This window comes from Malurus melanocephalus, unplaced genomic scaffold, assembly GCF_030028575.1.
Source record: "Malurus melanocephalus ecotype Western Australia unplaced genomic scaffold, MMel_1.1 scaffold_95, whole genome shotgun sequence".
Lineage (NCBI taxonomy): Eukaryota > Metazoa > Chordata > Aves > Passeriformes > Maluridae > Malurus > Malurus melanocephalus.
Genome location: NW_026623327.1, coordinates 1,317,740 through 1,334,613, shown reverse-complemented (window position 1 = coordinate 1,334,613; position 16,874 = coordinate 1,317,740). Strand labels below are relative to the sequence as shown.

At 37.5% G+C, this 16,874-nt stretch overlaps 1 long non-coding RNA gene across 2 annotated transcripts in view; it reads right to left on the bottom strand.

Moving 5' to 3' along the window:
* LOC130575012 (uncharacterized) overlaps nt 1-16,874 on the bottom strand; it is a 313,637-nt gene that overhangs the window by 167,496 nt on the left and 129,267 nt on the right. For both annotated transcript variants that reach the window (XR_008965511.1, XR_008965510.1), the window contains exon 4: nt 14,572-14,620. This is a non-coding gene — a long non-coding RNA (uncharacterized LOC130575012). The remainder of the gene's footprint in view (nt 1-14,571; nt 14,621-16,874) is intronic.

Below are 16,874 nucleotides of genomic sequence, written 5' to 3'. Positions count from 1 at the left end.
AGAAAATAGGAAAACAAACACATACTAAAAATGCAACACTAATTTAAAGGCAAAAGAACTGTTTATAAATGTGGGGGGTTTTCTTTGTTTACTGAAGACAACAAATAATGATGTAGTGAAAGGGCATCATTTTAGAAGCCATGTCTCACACAGCTCTTGGCATGTAGTGCCCACGAATTATAAAAAAAATAAGAAAAAAAAGGGAAAAAAAAAAAAGCAATGAATTTTTGCATTATCAACTCTACTGAAAGTACATAACAATTAATCTTTTTTAAAACAGTTTTTGGCATGCAAACACTATCCAAATGTTAGACATCAGACACACTTCTCCACCTGCTCATTCCAATGCTCCAAATACGTCATAAATCCATTCCTTAATTTATTTTCCTCTCTTCTGTGYCCTTTTTACCTTCAAGAACAGTTACCCTAAAAGATTATAGTTAATCCAAGGAAAGATATGCCCCWAAGTGGCCCTTAGACAGCTGGGGGAAGGTGGAGGATACCAACGTCACACATGGAAGTTGTTGGGGTGTTCACCCCGACTGTCCTTGAGGAGAAGCTCCTCAGGCAGGAAAATCTCATGTTCTGTGCTGAGGGCACCTAACGCAGTGAGGGGTGAGGGGCTCAGGCTCTGTATGCCATCCCAGCACAAGAAATAAATCTRTCAGCAACATAATCATATTGCACTTGGACCCCACTGAAATCTTTAGCTCTCCACATAATTGCGCACCGAAGTTTCCAGAATCACAGTTCCTACAAGCCTGGGGAAGCTTGTAGGGGGGAAAAACACACTTTTGATAGAACAAATAAAAAACATATAGAAAGTCAACATACAGCAATTTTACRAATGATTTGTGCAACTCAGCATTTTAGAAGATCCTAATTGACATGCTGGTTAATGTCTGCCTCCAGGACACTGTTTTAAACACAGTATTAATATTGTGACTTTTCTGCTTTTTCAACTTCTATGGTTTTACCCTTTAGAATCCTCTTGTTTATGATGACAATAAAAATACTTTGATTTTTAGTTTTAGTAACAGAGCTATCAACTTCTATATTAAGGTTGGCTTTGAATACTACTCTAAATACATGTTATATATGTATTTTATGTTATATAAATGCAAATAATACAGTTTCAGAAATCTGGTTGATTTGTGTTTCTGTAAGACTRCTAGTTTAAAATCTAAATTTTTAAAAGTTATTACATTAGACAGAACCATATCGCAGATTCACACAGAAAATGGAGGCAGGAAGGCACCTCTGGAGATTGCTCAGACCAGAGCAGGGTMAGYTAGAGCAGGTTGCTCAGGGATGTGTCCACTGGATTTTAATATCTCCAGGAAGGAGACTCCAGAGTCTCTCTGAGCATCTTGCTTTTCACCCCAGGTAAAAAGCTGTGATATTTTCAAATTGCCTTTAAAGAGAATTGCTTATCAACTTCTCTCTGAATACCACTGAAGAGAGCCTGGTCCCATCTTCTGTACTGTACCACATTAATTTTGTACACATATCATGCACATAATGTGCTGTATTTAAGCATTAGAAACTAAAATGGCTAAAGTTCATTAATTTGCAAACATGTCTTCCCATCTTTCTAGTTAATTTTTAGCATGCAGTTGGGGGCATGACACCAAGAACAACAAAATAGGAAAAAAATCAAGATGTTCTAACTTAAATAGAAAGATGGCAGAAATTCTTATTAYCTTAGTCTCCTAATTTTTGCTCATAAGTATGCACAGAGAAACCAGAAATGACTGGGTGAGATTCAGTTTAGATCCTYGGGGTTAAAAATACCAGATATTTGTTGTAATTTTAAAAGGAAAACACTGAGATTTCTTTAAAAACCAAGGCATTTCAGGTGTGAAAAGCAAGCCCTTTAGGTTTTCGTTTGTTCTTCAAACAACAGTGTGGACTAAAAATAGATTTCAAAATTTTACTGTATTTAAAGTTTCTAACGTATTTGTTGCTACTGAACTTTCCATAAGAAGGGCTATGAAGAAACACTTCTTAAATTAGAAGTATAATTACACTGAAGTTAAAAGGAAGTTTCAGTCAATTTCAAAATTAATTCAATAGATGTTTTTAATAAAGGTGTGGAAAATTAAGAATGTGAGTGTCAGACACTTGGAATTTGCAGTCTTTTGAAAGTTTGTATTTTTGAAACTTGATTCATTCTATTTGCAAAAAAGTGGCTACCAGACAAGCTGCTACATCACTCAGCAGTTTACTTTTTTATTAATTTCCTAAATCTATGCATGTTGCCAGGATATGCAGCCCATAAATAACTACCAACAAGGTTAGGTAGAGTTAATTCATTAGCTATAACATTTGACAGGAGGATCACCAGAGTTAATTGATTATGCTCTATATCAAAGATAATTTTGAATGAAATCTGTCTAATGTAGGCTGCTGCTGCTTTTGGACAAAGAATCACCATGAACTAATGACCTCCACATGTCCCCAATAATAGCATGAATTTGTCCTTTATTTGCTGGATCATTTGGTATTTTAACTGGCCATCTTTCAAGKTTTAAGATCCTACACTTTATCATCCTTATGCTCAATTTGCTGCTGATTGCTGAAGATATCTCTCTTAGTTATTTCAKTCTTTGACATCCTACAAAACTGGGATACTGAAGTTGACTTTATTAAAAGTTAAAGCAGAGAAGACACAGCATCAGCAACTCCKCCAAACTGCTTTTCCTCACTTCTGGAAAACAAAAGGAAATCAACYCAATGGAAGACTACACTTCTGCCTRTTCCATCACCAGATACTCTGCTGGGAAAGGCACAAATGGCAGAGGTTGGGTCCCATAAGATGTAGACACAGGGACTACAAACATTTCAGMCAAGGCAAGCCAAATAGGCAGCTTTCCTCTGCTTGCCACAGGCTCTTACTCAGGATAKTACTTATCACACCCCAGCAATGAAATYTKGACTCTGCTGAAATCAGTGGCAAAACTCTTGTTCAGCAGGGCCCAAATCTTGCCAGAGTTTATTACGGATTTTACAGGAGTGAGGAAATCTGATATCCYATTACCAAACTCTAAAGGCACCAGCTGCCTTCCTGTTTAGGTTCACGCCTTACCATCATGTTTTCCCAATTATTGAATAGATATTTGTAGCCGTAAAAAGGGAACCAAAGAAGAAATAAAAAGGAGAACAAAAACAAAATAAATGACTACTGCTAATGGGGTTAGCATATAAGTACAACAAATGAATTTTCCAATGTAAAGGCACCAGTTTCTTACCAAACTGCTCCTTTCCATGGGATGGAAACTAAGTTCYCTTTTGTCTTTTTCCCTTTCATATTTTATTTTTGTTACTATTCATTATCATTAAATTTCCTGTAATTAAAACTGCTGAATTAGAAACACATGGCTGCTTATGAAGCCAGTGCTTCACAACATACTGAAATCCCAGAACTATGTTTAGCCATGAAAAAGCAGATCAGCTTTAATAATTACTATAGAATTTATGAAAATTTAGTACACCTACAACTCTATCTACTACCCTACCTGTACCACTGAGTATGAGCTCTACACAACATGAAAGTCATCAAACAGCATGACATTATAATGTAAAAATTCAACTCCCAAATGTTGCATGTCAAATGTGTGCTCCTTTGACTTCCAAGAGTCCATATAATAAGTTCAGGATATCCATTATTTTAAACTATCTCAAAATTACTGATTTTTATGGGAAAAAAAAGATCAAGCAAACACTGCTGAAGCTATACACASGCATATATATATRTACATACATACCTCAGCAGATCAATAATTTTCCAAGAATATAATTTACCTGCCACTCCCAATTTTATATATGGTTTACTTGATGATTTAGCAATTGCAAATTGCATTGTTTTCCCAAAYCCTTACCTGTCAGTTTTGTTTGACTTCATCTTCTACCTGCAGACGTAAAGAAAAATTATTTATTTTTTATATCACACTAATGAAGTACTAGGAATTCTTTATAAGCAATACAGCAGTTTCTTTCAAAGAAACAGAAAATCATTATTCCTAGAGAGAGGTGCTGCCTAAAAMCACTGTGAATGTGCTTCCAATTTCTGATGAGGCCAAGGTGCTCTGAAATGCCATTCTTCAGTTGTGCAAGGGCAACTCCAACCATGTCTGGTTTTCACCACCAGTCCTACCTCTGATATGAAGTAGAGCTCATAATATATTATCTGACTGGCATTAAAAAAAACATGCATTACAGAACGTTTTGCAGGATGCCATTTGTGTCTTCATAATGAGCAGAAAAAAGCAGGAATGAACTTTAAGTGAGAAGAGAAAAGGACAACCCTTGAGTACAAATCTCCTTTTCAACTCTTGTTTTATATGCTTGGGTTATWTTTTGAAAGACACAAAAATGGAAGCTGTTGCATCCTTCATATGATGACCACTGTGTGTGTGAAGGCCCAGCCCTTCGTCCTTCAGATGRAATATTGACATTTTCTAAGATTTAGAAATGATGTAGGAGTTGGTCTCCAGAAATAAAACTGACTAAAATGTATGTCGAGATCGATAAATAAGAATCTTGCAATGTGCAGCAAGAAAATATCATGGGACACTATGTYCTCTAGGGCACAGAACCTGTTCTTCCCAGATTAAAATACAGAAGATCATTGTTTGGTGTCACRCAGGACTGTTCCTAAATAAAAAGCAATGCAGATTTCAAAGCATAGGAAGACTACGCACTACTTCAATTCTTGGAGAAAAAAGTGAGGTGGGAATTTTGAAATTCACTTCAGGCCAGTTATGAGAATCCTCCTCTAATTTTCCTCAAGCTTATTAACACACATTCCAAGAGCTCAAAACAAAGGGCAATAATTTTCCTAAAGCTCAGCCTCCAGTACCTAAGCTAATTCATTTAAGAAGCCACACTTCCATGGCCATCAAGGGACAGAGAAGGGCTCTTCCCAAGAAAAAATTCCAATTGTTTTGATTTTTGAACTGTSTTTTAACATCAGATTATGGAAATATTCCCTAAACTCTCCAAGAATAGGTGCCCAAGAACTATATTGCAAGATATAATATTTCAATGAATGATTATCAATTTCTACGTCGTTGCCTTCAGTGAGGTATATATGCCTTCAGTGAGCAAATAAACCTTTCATTTATTTCCTAGAAACCATAGGAAATTTTGCAAAAGCCACAACWGAATTATAAGAATAAGGAATGAATTCAAACTCTTAGAAAATACTGTGCTGCATGAGTAAAGGGAGACCCAGCTGAGCTGAAGCACTGTAGGAAAAACACACAAGGATCTCATCTAATTACCTGCATAAACATAAACTTGCAATAACTTAATTRAACTGAAAAGCCTAATGACAGGATGCCAATTTATTTAAAAATATCCAAAAGCTATCCATCATAACCACTATTAGCAAAAGCCACAATCAAAGGTCAGCAAACAAAGAGAGAAGAGCCCAGTGTATGTGTGATGCAAAGGTTAGCCCGTGTTTCCAACAAGGTAAAAGAGGCAGGAACACCACTGGAATGAGCAGTAGGAAAAGATTGAGCAGAACAGACCAAGATGGAAGCAGCTCAAAAATGAGATGCCCCAAAGTGGCATTAAAGGGAGCATTGAACAGTTTCAAAATGCAGAAAAACAACTTCAGAACTGGATTTTAAAATGAAGATATGGCCAACAGTATTAACGCATTAGTGATGCCACTGCAAATTTCTAGTGTGACAGCCTATATTGCTGAATTTTAGATGCACTCTCCTTTGGGAGGAAGAGCTCTAAAGAAAAGCAAAATTAAGAGCAGCACCTAAACCAGTAAGTGACAGAGGAAAACAGAAAAAAAATCTCATTAAAGAACCATGCAAGTTATACACAGAAATCTTTTCTTTCCAAACCGAATTTTTAATTTCAGACCAAAGCCTTTTGCTTGCCTGTTGCTCTCCCAGAGGTAAAGATTGCTCTCCCAGAGGTAAAGCCTGAAGTGCTTGACCAACAGCAGACCCAAATAAATGAAAATCATCTGTATATGGCCATTGTTCTTTTGTAACTTTTTCTCAAGTAGCACATTGGAAATAAATCCTTTCAAACTTATTCTGGTGTATTTTCCACAAGGGTATGATGCATACAATCTTTTATAGGACATTTTGCTAACTGTTGTGATATAACATTAAACTGCTGAGAATAGTTGTTACATGGCGAGCAGAAGCAAAAGAAACCCGTTTGTTTTCTTGTTTTAACTGAGAGTTTCGGTATGTGTAGCTAGCAAGAAGAAAAACAGAAATGAATGTGCATGACTAGAAAATAAATAGAAGATTGCCGAACAAGTACTGTAATTCTAGGATAATGGGCCTGATGCCTCCCCTTCTGTTTTGTAAACATTTTTTCAAGTATTTCCTATATTTCCCCATTGAAAGATGTTTTCCTGTTCTCAGTTTTGTTTCATTACCCATATTGTGTATAAAGTGGAAAGCGACTTTGGTCTGGCTGGAAGATGTTCTGTGAGATGACACATGATTCACTCCAGGACATTTAAAAAAAATTGTATCTCTGAAAGCAATATTGACATTTAACTTGAGATTTAGTGGGGGAAGCTCATTTCAGGTTCTTAGCACCAAAAATATTGTTTTGCAGAAATGCCGCCTCAGAGACAGAGTAAAGCAGCAATTTCACTTCTAATTTCATCCGCCAGTTGTTCTGGTCTGAGAGCTGTGCATCATCAGTCTCCCATGCCTGGCTGCATCATAGATTCCTCATCCCTTACTGGTTCATTACTCAGGAACACGCTTCCAACAAAATATTCCAGTTTAAAACACACTTTTCAACATACACCTCTCAGATGGAATGTTGCACTGGTTTGTAACAGGCAGAATGTCAGGGACCACAGAGATTTGATTTGGGTGTGCTCTGAGAACATTGAAATCTTGCCCAGGATTATCCACCTTCTTTTTTCACAACTTTGGCCACAACAGACCCCTTTCCTTCTCTGGTCCTCAAYTTCTACAATCTCATCACTATCCTGACATCTATTGCAGAGACACCCTTGAGTTTCCTTCAATTTCCACTGTAAGCTCAAATTTCTAAATTCTGATTCTTTAGAGACTGATCCTCTGTGAGAATTTTTTTGGCAACAATTCTTCTCAAAATTTTCTTGGTTTTTAAAAGCAATATAAAAATAACAGTTTGCTAAAAAAAAAAAAAAAAAAAAAAAAAAAAAAAAAAAAAAAAAAAAAAAAAAAAAAAATGAAAAAAAAAAACCAACCAACCAAAACCCTCCCCCCCCCAAAAAAAAAAAACCCAAAAAAACTAAACCAGTTGTTTTGCGCTCAGACAATGAATAATGCCAGCTTAGAAGGGCAGCAGAAAGATGAGATACTGTCTCATTCCTGCATTACTGCACTGGCTGTATTATAATTTTGACCTTGTTTGACATCTTTAAGGTATTCAAAAAGAAGTTTTCAGCACCTTGGCAGACCAACCATATACCAGAAAGAATCAGGATGCAGGCAACATCAAATGTGTCATCTAACACCTGAAAAAAACACCTGTGCTTAATTCAGCCGTGAAGAGCTGGAAAAATTGGGTAGGACTATAGCTGATAAGGAATCAAACAGTTTATGAACGGAAATAATTTCTTTTTTTCACCTTTTTTTTTTTTTAACCCAAGGAAAATTTTCTACTTGAGAAGATAAAAATAAAAATTAATTTTCAAAGTCCACACCACTCAGGTGGATTACACTGCTTAAAAATAAGCAGGTATTGACTATTGACTAGAAAAACTTTTTTTCCAAGATTCTCTACAGTTGCAACAACATTAATTTTATCAAATTTACCTCCAACTATGAGCTGGTGATCAGTCAGTGATGTTTCAATGTTTTCTAGATATGCCTTTACCTGTAAAGGGTTCCCTTAGCCTATGAAAACTCCAATTTTCAGTGCAAACAGATTTTAGTTCACACCTTCTACTCAGTAATCTCATGGTTCCTAGTGATCTGTAATACAAAACCTTCTTCTACCTAAATTTGCTTTTTGGAATCCTTATCTTGCCCACATTCTTGCTATATTTTAAGACCACATGGTCTTCACTTCWTCATGAATTATATTGTTTTACTTTAGCACCTTCTTTCCTGTGTTTCACAGAGTTGGGTTTTCATTTTCTTCCTTATGTTTTCTCACCTGCATTCAAAACACCRCAAATTGGAATTTTCTTCATTTCYTTCAAGAAAACAAACATCTCCAAYRCACYCTCTGCTGCCTCACTCCATCTATTTTTGTTGATGTTTTCTATTTGCTCTACCTGACTTTGTTTGGATGCACTGGTGTGTTTTGTCTCTATCCTATGTTTGCTTTCCAGTTTGAGAACTTCTGGGCAGAAGGGATCTGTAAATTTGCTTTGTAGAGCACTGAGGCAAACAGTCAACACTTAGTGAGAAAGACACCAGGTTGCTCAGGAGCAACAGGGTTTTTTCATATTTTGGGACATATTCTGCCCTGCAAACTCCCCAGTTCACATCAAAAGAAAKAATCTGAGCACTACTTTGAACACTTTTGAGAGGAAATTACCTATATAACTTTAATAGCATTTGATTAATTTCTCAGTGCCCAGTAATCATCATATTTTGAAGGAAGATACAGTATTCTAGTGGTGCTCGAGCTCACACAATAAGGCTTTTTTTTATCAAGGGTTGGTTTGTCATTTTTGTGTTCTCAAAGCTTAATTATAGTATGTTGTCAAATCCATTGGCAAAACACAGACTCCATGTACTCACGGTTTATGTACAAAGGGATTTGTTTAGCATTAGACACACATTCTTAGCATTGTACATGTCTGCTTCACTTAGTRGTAAGAAAAGGCTAAAGCAAAATCCAAACAAAATTACCACAATGTTCAAATCCCAATTTATCTTCAACTATTCTGTAAGTACAGGATCTTCCCATGGGCACTTTCTTAGCCATTTAGAAAGCTGCCATGCTGAAGCTGAAATATTTATAATCGGTTAGGGTTTGGGGTTTGGGGTTGTTGGGCTAGTTTTTATTTGAGGTCTTATTTTTTTTTTCTCATCTATCCAGAATTTGTTAGATAAGAACTTGTCATTATTTAAGCTTTCCTGAAACATATGGAATTTTCCCTAGCACATATCAGATGCCCATGGGAACAATGGAGAGAGAAGAAAATAGAGCAGAGAGAATTTGCTCCTGGACCAAGAATTCCAGGAAGGTTGTTCCTTGTTATTTCAGAAATCTGTGGAATTATTTAGGCATTACAACTGGAAATAGGAGCAATGATAAAGGCTGGAAAGACTTTTAACAAATCATCCAYTAAAGCAGCTCTTGCCTTACAAATCAGTTTGCCAAACATGAGGTTAATTGTAATGAAAGAAATTAAATTTTCCTGACCAATTCTTAACAAGTTGAACACCAAGAAGCACTGTGCATAAACTTCCCCTGAAATGTTAGAAAACTGCGTATGTTGGGGTGGACAGGGGGAAGTAACAGGAGAATGTGGAAAATGGTGGAGGGAATGGGAAGGCAGGCTGAAGGGAACAYAAGGGATCCTCTATGTATGTGCAAGGCACCAGTTATTCTTGTCCTTCCCAACACATTTTGCTAATGACTCCACTTGATTCAAACATTCCTGGTAAATCAGACCTTCAGGATCTCTGATTACTGTCACTGTACTCTGCCTCCTTCTTGCTTCCAGTGCCCAAAATATGATATCACGCTCCAGACTACCCACACAGTCCCAGCTAACACAGAGTGTCTGTCAACAGCAACTGCACACACTGCACAGACATGCACTTTACTGAGCTACTGACAGAAAGAGAAACTCATGTGCTGCCCCTGAACAGCTAAAGCTCTTTTCTCAGAGATATACAATATCCCTTTAATCATCTGAGCTTGGAAGGCAGCTCTAACAAGAGACTGGATAGCCCAAAATAAAAGCCTCTCCTAGCTGCATCACAGAAAAGTGAAAATAACATTCAGAACATATTTGCTCCTCTGCAGCTCTAGCAGATGAACCAGCAATGGTCAGAAACACCCTCAACTTTGAAGCACTTGATCAGCAAACAATAGAAAAAGTTATGCAAGACAGGAGAGGAGGGGATGTATTTGTCTTCAGTGCTACTGCCACAACTGATGACACTGCACAAGAATAGAAAGCACAGCGCTCACATTTCTGGCTGAAAGCAGATATTMCTTTACAAGAACTGTAAAAGGCAAGGGTATAGTCATTTGGAATGACAACCCTATTGAGAGCTGTGTCCTTAAGCCTTCCTTAAACAACACTGAAACATTTCAACAGAATGGTATTAGAAAGCAGCAATATATCAGCCCAGTGAAATGGAGGGTTGATGCTGGGAGATGGAAAGGGATCAGGGTCACCCCACTGGACAGTAGGATATGAGGCCTCCTGGGAGAAACTCTGGAGTCCCAAGAATTCTGTCTTGCTGCTGCTCATGCTGCTCTGGCTACAAACATGCACTGCACAGGTTTCCCAGGCACTGGGGGAAAACCCAAAGGAGATGAAAGCTCAGGGCAGCARTTACTGCATGGCTGCATTCAAGATTATTTGCAGTATAACTGTGTGCAGGTCTCATGTAATATATTTGTAATGGTGTAATACGTGCTGACCTCAAGCAAATCACAATTTCTGGTGGTTTCAGTGGTTTTATTTCTACAAKTCCATAAGGCTTATCCACAGCCAAAGACTTTGAAATTTGATTTTCCATATATTTCTGCTTTCATATACCTCATTCTCTCTACGAATGAACATGAAAACTCACAGCTCAAAACAATAATTAGTCAATGCTTCACATTGTGTATGAAATCACAAGCACAATAATTGAAGAAATGCAAAATGTATGTTTGCCACATGATAGAGTAAGCAGGAAATATTTTAGTCARTTTTGCCTTAAAAAAAAGACTTTTTCTTTAAAAATAAAGTTATTTGCAAGGAAATATGTCAATTTGCTTGTCTTTTAAAAAGACAGCAAGTGTTTTGAAATTGCTCAAATATCCTATTTAGATATTTTCAAGATAAAAAAGTTCAGGTTTAAAGTTAAAAATAATCATTTTGGTTTTCTTCCTCTGAAAGACTAATATAGATGTAGAAAAACAAGCCAAAATGAAATATTTCAATATATGCTAATAGCAAATATATAGCTTGATCTGATTCCMCTTCCCCTTGACCTTTATTTATAAGATAAATGATAGTTTATTTGTTTCTACTTCAGAGAGCAGAAAGTTCTGAAACTTCAAGAAAATCTTGACACATATGATAATTGCTTTTGATCTGTCCTCAAGTTCTATAAAGTTATTTCATTAAAATATTTGAAGAATATTTTTAGCAATATTTTGAATGTTTCTTTCTCCTCCCTGAATATTTTCGTGTTAGGGATATATGTTTTAAAAAGAAGTCTTAATATTAAAGAGTATTCTTTTTTTTTTTCCCTGTGGCTTCTTCTTCTCAAGGCCTTAGCCAATGACTTCTACAATATTCTTAAAGCAACTGATTTTGAAGCCACAGCCAGAAATCATTAAGGTGAAGAATGGGTATCTGGGAGACATAAAAAGTGCTGGTAGTGCTCCTGATTTACAGGAAAATTTTAAAATCAACAGTTCAAAGCCCAATACAAAAAAAAAAATGTTCTAATAGASATAAAATGCAGCATCAAGCAGGGAYTCTCAATTCTTTTTCTGGGCAAAATAGGGAGCACTGCACTTGTTGAATCTGGAATTTACCCCAAAACCAGGATATAGATGTTCAGAAGAGGAAATCCTTGCAAAATTGACAATGGCATCATATTTGTKTAACAGTTTCTGCACTCGAAGTCATCAGCTCACTGGCCTCTTATAGAATTGTGCTGTGTGTCTGGCAGTGTTTTATACCCCAGAGGAGCAGAGCCTCATCTGTTTGAGCTGCACTGGACAGGTTTGGTGCCCTTGAGGGGTGATATATCTTTGGTGGTTTGTCTCCTGCATCCATCAGTCAGGGCAAGATCTTCACCATCCAATAAAGTGCCTTTGCCATGTCTCTKGATGCACAGCCCCAAAACACTTTTTGACATCTCCCCCACTCAAGGGCAGCATTTTACTTTTCAAGTAGTAGGAATGAGAATAATACAAAAGCACTCCAAATTCTGTGGTTGCCAAGGATGCAACCTCCCCAATATTAAAATAATGTATTTTTGCAGTAAGCTGCTTCTTTTGTCTAACCCACCTGACCTATGGAAACTGACCCTTTATACAAAATGGTAATGTACAAAACTGTGAGCAAGGCAGTGGTCTGGCCAGGGCTGATCTCTGGTGAGAGCAGTCAATTCAGTGGAGTGACTATTAACAAGTCTTAATTGCAGCAGAGTGCAATTTAAGTACCAGGTAGTGCTCATTTTACACATTTTCACATCTGAATTCTTTTAGACCTTTCTAATGCTGATGTCAAATGGCATTTTGCCAGAAAAATACCCAAACTTATAATGGCTCAGTGCTAAAATCCTGCCTCCTGGGCAAACAGTGATTTAAATGTGTTTTAATATTAAATGTATTTGTATGTGTTAGTAAATACATCCTTGTAAAACACTCACTGAAAGCACAAATTTGAAGTCTTTCTGCCACAATAGAACATTTATAATATGCCATAGCCATCACAATGTATACACATTAAAAAAAGGTCAGATATACCAGCAGCCAGTATTGATGAAATCAGCATTTTCATTATGACATTATTAATATCCTTCTTATTGATTATGATCCATTTCATTGTATCCTCAAGATGCTCCCATTCAYGGAGTAGATGCAATGAGCTGATCTGGACCCTTTGTCTCAGAGGCATGAAATTGTTAAAACCAGAGCAGTCTTGCTGAGCAGCACCAGGACCACAGCAAGTTATGATGTTATTCCAGAAAAATCAAACACACAAAACATTTTGCTACCCAGGTTGCTTTTTGCATCTCTCACTGAATCCATCAATGTCTTTGTAAGAACGTACAAGGTGTCAGACAGAAAAACTAATCCAAAAACATAAGTACAAACTACACATTAGGTTTTATATTAAAAAATATTTTATCTCAGCATCTGTTTTTCTGACTAAATCTTCTGCAAATTTTTCTGATATTTACACACTTCAAAAGAGGGTTTAGATTCTGCTCAGTCAAGAAAGAAAGACTTAAATAGAAAAAGCAACTTCCATGTGGAAGAGTCCAGCTAAGAGGAAATAAACAGAAATCCATTTGATTTACTCAGTGTCATTTTCTTAAGATAAGGTGATAAGGATTCGACTCTCACTCAAAAAGGGAGGCAACAAGTCACATCTGTGGAAGTAAGTAAGGAAAATATGTGCAAAGATCAGGCAATATTACACAGGACATCCAAAAAAAATTTCTCTTATCATTTAGCAGCCTGGCCAATAGTCCAAGACCTTCAGACTAGTAGATAACATCCTTCATTTTTTCCAAAACCAACTCGAAGTCACAGTTTTGAGTAACTGGTACAGTGCTGTAAGAAGAATCAGTGAAAACATGGCAGACACAGCATTCTTCCCTTGTGAGTGTTCCAAGCAGCAGCAGTAACTAAAACGTCTGGAGTTGCAAAAACTTACTTCTGAAACAGGGAACTTATTTTAATAACTACATTTCCAGAGGAAATACTAGCTTTAACAAAATAAGCGGAATATTAGGACAAACAGGTTGTTTATTTAACAAAAACAAAAGATCTGAATCTTCTCTCAGCAATATTTTAAAGTCTAGCACCTTTTCTAATTTTTTCCTGATTTATTTCCTTCCAGATAGTTCAACTAAGGATGCATCATGGAATCTCATAAGCAGACATTTTTCTGCTTTCTGTGTGAAGCTAAATTAAAGGTCTATTTTCAACATATCAAATTTTTCTTGTTTCCTGATTATTTAAACATCTTGAAAATTTGTTTAAAGAAACTCATTCTTAATGTTTTACAATGTAATTTATTTCACTGCGCTGAAAACAAACAAACAAATCTATACAAATTTGCTACATCTGCCTGGAAAAAAATTAAATCATTAGCAAAGGATCACCTCTTATGTTTTCATGAAATAAGCATTAATTTTGCCCCAGATACATTTTACATATTTGCCACAGCTCAGCTATGAACTACTCACAGATAATCCTAAGAAGGCAATGTGAACACAAAATGCCACTGCCTGTTGTTTAAAGACACCTCAATTTTACAGTGGGGGTGTTGATGCCTCCAACCTTTTTATTACCTGAAAAACCATCAACAGCTTTCTAACAATGAATGCAATACAGTTCAGTTTGTATTTGCAAAATTCCCCTTTGAAAACGGCAGATGKGCGCCAGCACATCTGGAAACCACTTTTAATTATACTTCCCTCAAGTGGGAAAGCAGTAGCCTGTACCCGTAGCGAAGGTTTTATATCTGACCACACAAATGCTTGCAACCACCTGTGCTTTACACTGATTTTCATTATAGACTGTATCACATTACTGCCCTATTATTCCAGAATGCCATTTGAAGCTGTTGTGTGACTAAGCTGCATCAAGTGTGGTCTTGAAAAGGCCTCTACTCTACAAAAATGTAATAAACTTGATTGCAGTTAGGGTACTTACCGCTGAGGCTATCACAATGTGCATGCTCCTCAAGTTGGTTTCTCTTGCTCTGAAAGTCATAAAAGGTATACATTAGCAATCATTATTACCAGTCTGGGAATTGGAATTTACCAAAATAAAGTATGTCCCCAAAATGAGATACCTTGTACGTATTTCTTTCTGATATTTGTTTCTTTCCTACTATTAATACAGCAGTATTTTAGTCAAATACTCTGCTGCTTCAGTCATGTTCTGAGACCACAAAAAGCAATTTCACCTATGATCTGCCAGCATAATACAATTTCAATTCCATCATCAATATTTTCATAGGTTGCAAACATTGGGATTTGCACAAAAAGGTTGGGTTCTCTAAACTTAAACATTCCTCCCCTACTTCCCGCCACCCCATCTAAGTCTAACAGCTTTTTTACACACTGCTCTTCATTTCTCACAATTATAAGTTTCAGACATCTGCAAAACCCCTCCTCTTCACAAAACTCTTTCTATATTTTGGAAGTTTGTAATGTTGACATGCAAGATTTTGTATGTCCCAGTGGAAGGGAAAGGTCAAACATTTGTAACACTCGGCCCTTGGGAGATGTGGCATACCCAGGGACAGACTCCTCAGAAATGAACACCAGGATGTGCAAATTTGTAAAACACAAAGCATGCCATTTTACAGACTATGTTTTAGGCTAATTTGCTCTGCTGACCTGCACAATGTGCAGGTAAATTGAAAAGCACCCAAACATTCCTTCAGTGTAATTTATTCTCCTTAATAATCCAATGCTATGATTGAAAGAAAGTCTCCACATAGTTATTCATCTAAGAGCCCACATTTCCCTGTCTCCTATTTTCTGCCTATAAGCCAGGTATTAAATTTTGCTGTAACTCGTGGAGCTCCAGCCGATCCCTCCCAGGACTGAGCCCTCTCCTCGTGTCCTGCCCGTGTAACTCTGCCAGGGKCTCTGGGATCGCAGCTGAAAGACGCTCGGGTGTGAGACTCTCCAGGCAGAGCTCAGACCCCAAAGGAACCGCTGTGCTCCACTCTAGCAGGCACAGCAAATGCTGTGCACTCTCACAAGTGCCTTGGCTTGGCTCCTGCCCTCGCCCCGCTCCCTGTCCCTGTCCCTGTCCCTGTCCCTGTCCCCGTCCCTGTCCCTGCACAGCTGCTCCGAGGCAGCAGAGCCCGGTGTCCCCAGCTCAGCACCCCTGGGAGCTCTGCTCCTGCGGCAGGCAGGACTCTCTGGTCAGCTGAGAGCCAGCAGCAGGCTCTGCTTTAATGCACCTTTGTGTTCAGTCAGCTCACAGCCTCACRTACGACACCTGGCAGGAATTTCAACATTCGCCCAACTATTAGGGGTTAAAATTATAATGCTTTCACTTGGTCATATATGCAACTTTTGCAAAAATATCTATAATATTCTAAGAYTGAGTACTTCAACAGTCCATAACCCCGCTGCTCTAGAAGCATAACTTGATTTCACATGCAAACACATTTATTGTCCATTCAAAGAAGGCGCAATATTCCTACTACTATTCTTTAGTTATCCGTGGTAACATTTTTACATTGTTAAAAACAATGCTYATATCTGTGAATTACTTAAAAGCAAAAAGGATCATTGTCTGCTTYAAAATACAGACATACTCTGAATGTAACTTGTTGAAGGTTTTCCAACTAAACACAAACAAAGGCTGAAGCACTCTAAAGTACTCTGAAAGASATAAAAATATCCTTTTTTATTTGAAGATGAATGTACCCTGGAATCAACCTTACTGAAAGAAAATTGTGTCTGGTTATCAAAACAATAGGTTTAGAATGTAAATTYATTTCATGGGCATACACAAATGCAGCATTTTCATGGGATACACTAGAAGACAGGTAGCTGCACATACTGAACTCCACTTGAAATGGTGATATGAATTCATAAATCAAGCTCAGGAACAAGAGTCATTTCTAGGAGGCCAGAGGGACAAGGGAAAAGACTGTAAATGGACAAAATAAGCACTCACACTCTGCTTCTTTACAACACAAGGAAAGCGCACTCAAGCCTTTTACTCAGTAACCTTCCTCTTTGAGGAGAGCCAACGAAGACAAGGAATCTGCTTGAGTAGAATGGCARTGCTAGTCATGCTAGTGCCATCAGGAGCTGTGGGGGAAGAGCAGCCAGGTCACAGGGTGTGGGATCCAAAGACACGTAGCTGGGGATTCTCTCTGCTGACTGCAATGGGCACTGGATCAGTCCCTTGCCCTTATACCTCCTTAACTATCCTACTCATAATGCTGTCATCATGAGCTTAAGGATGTGACCGGGAATGGGAGA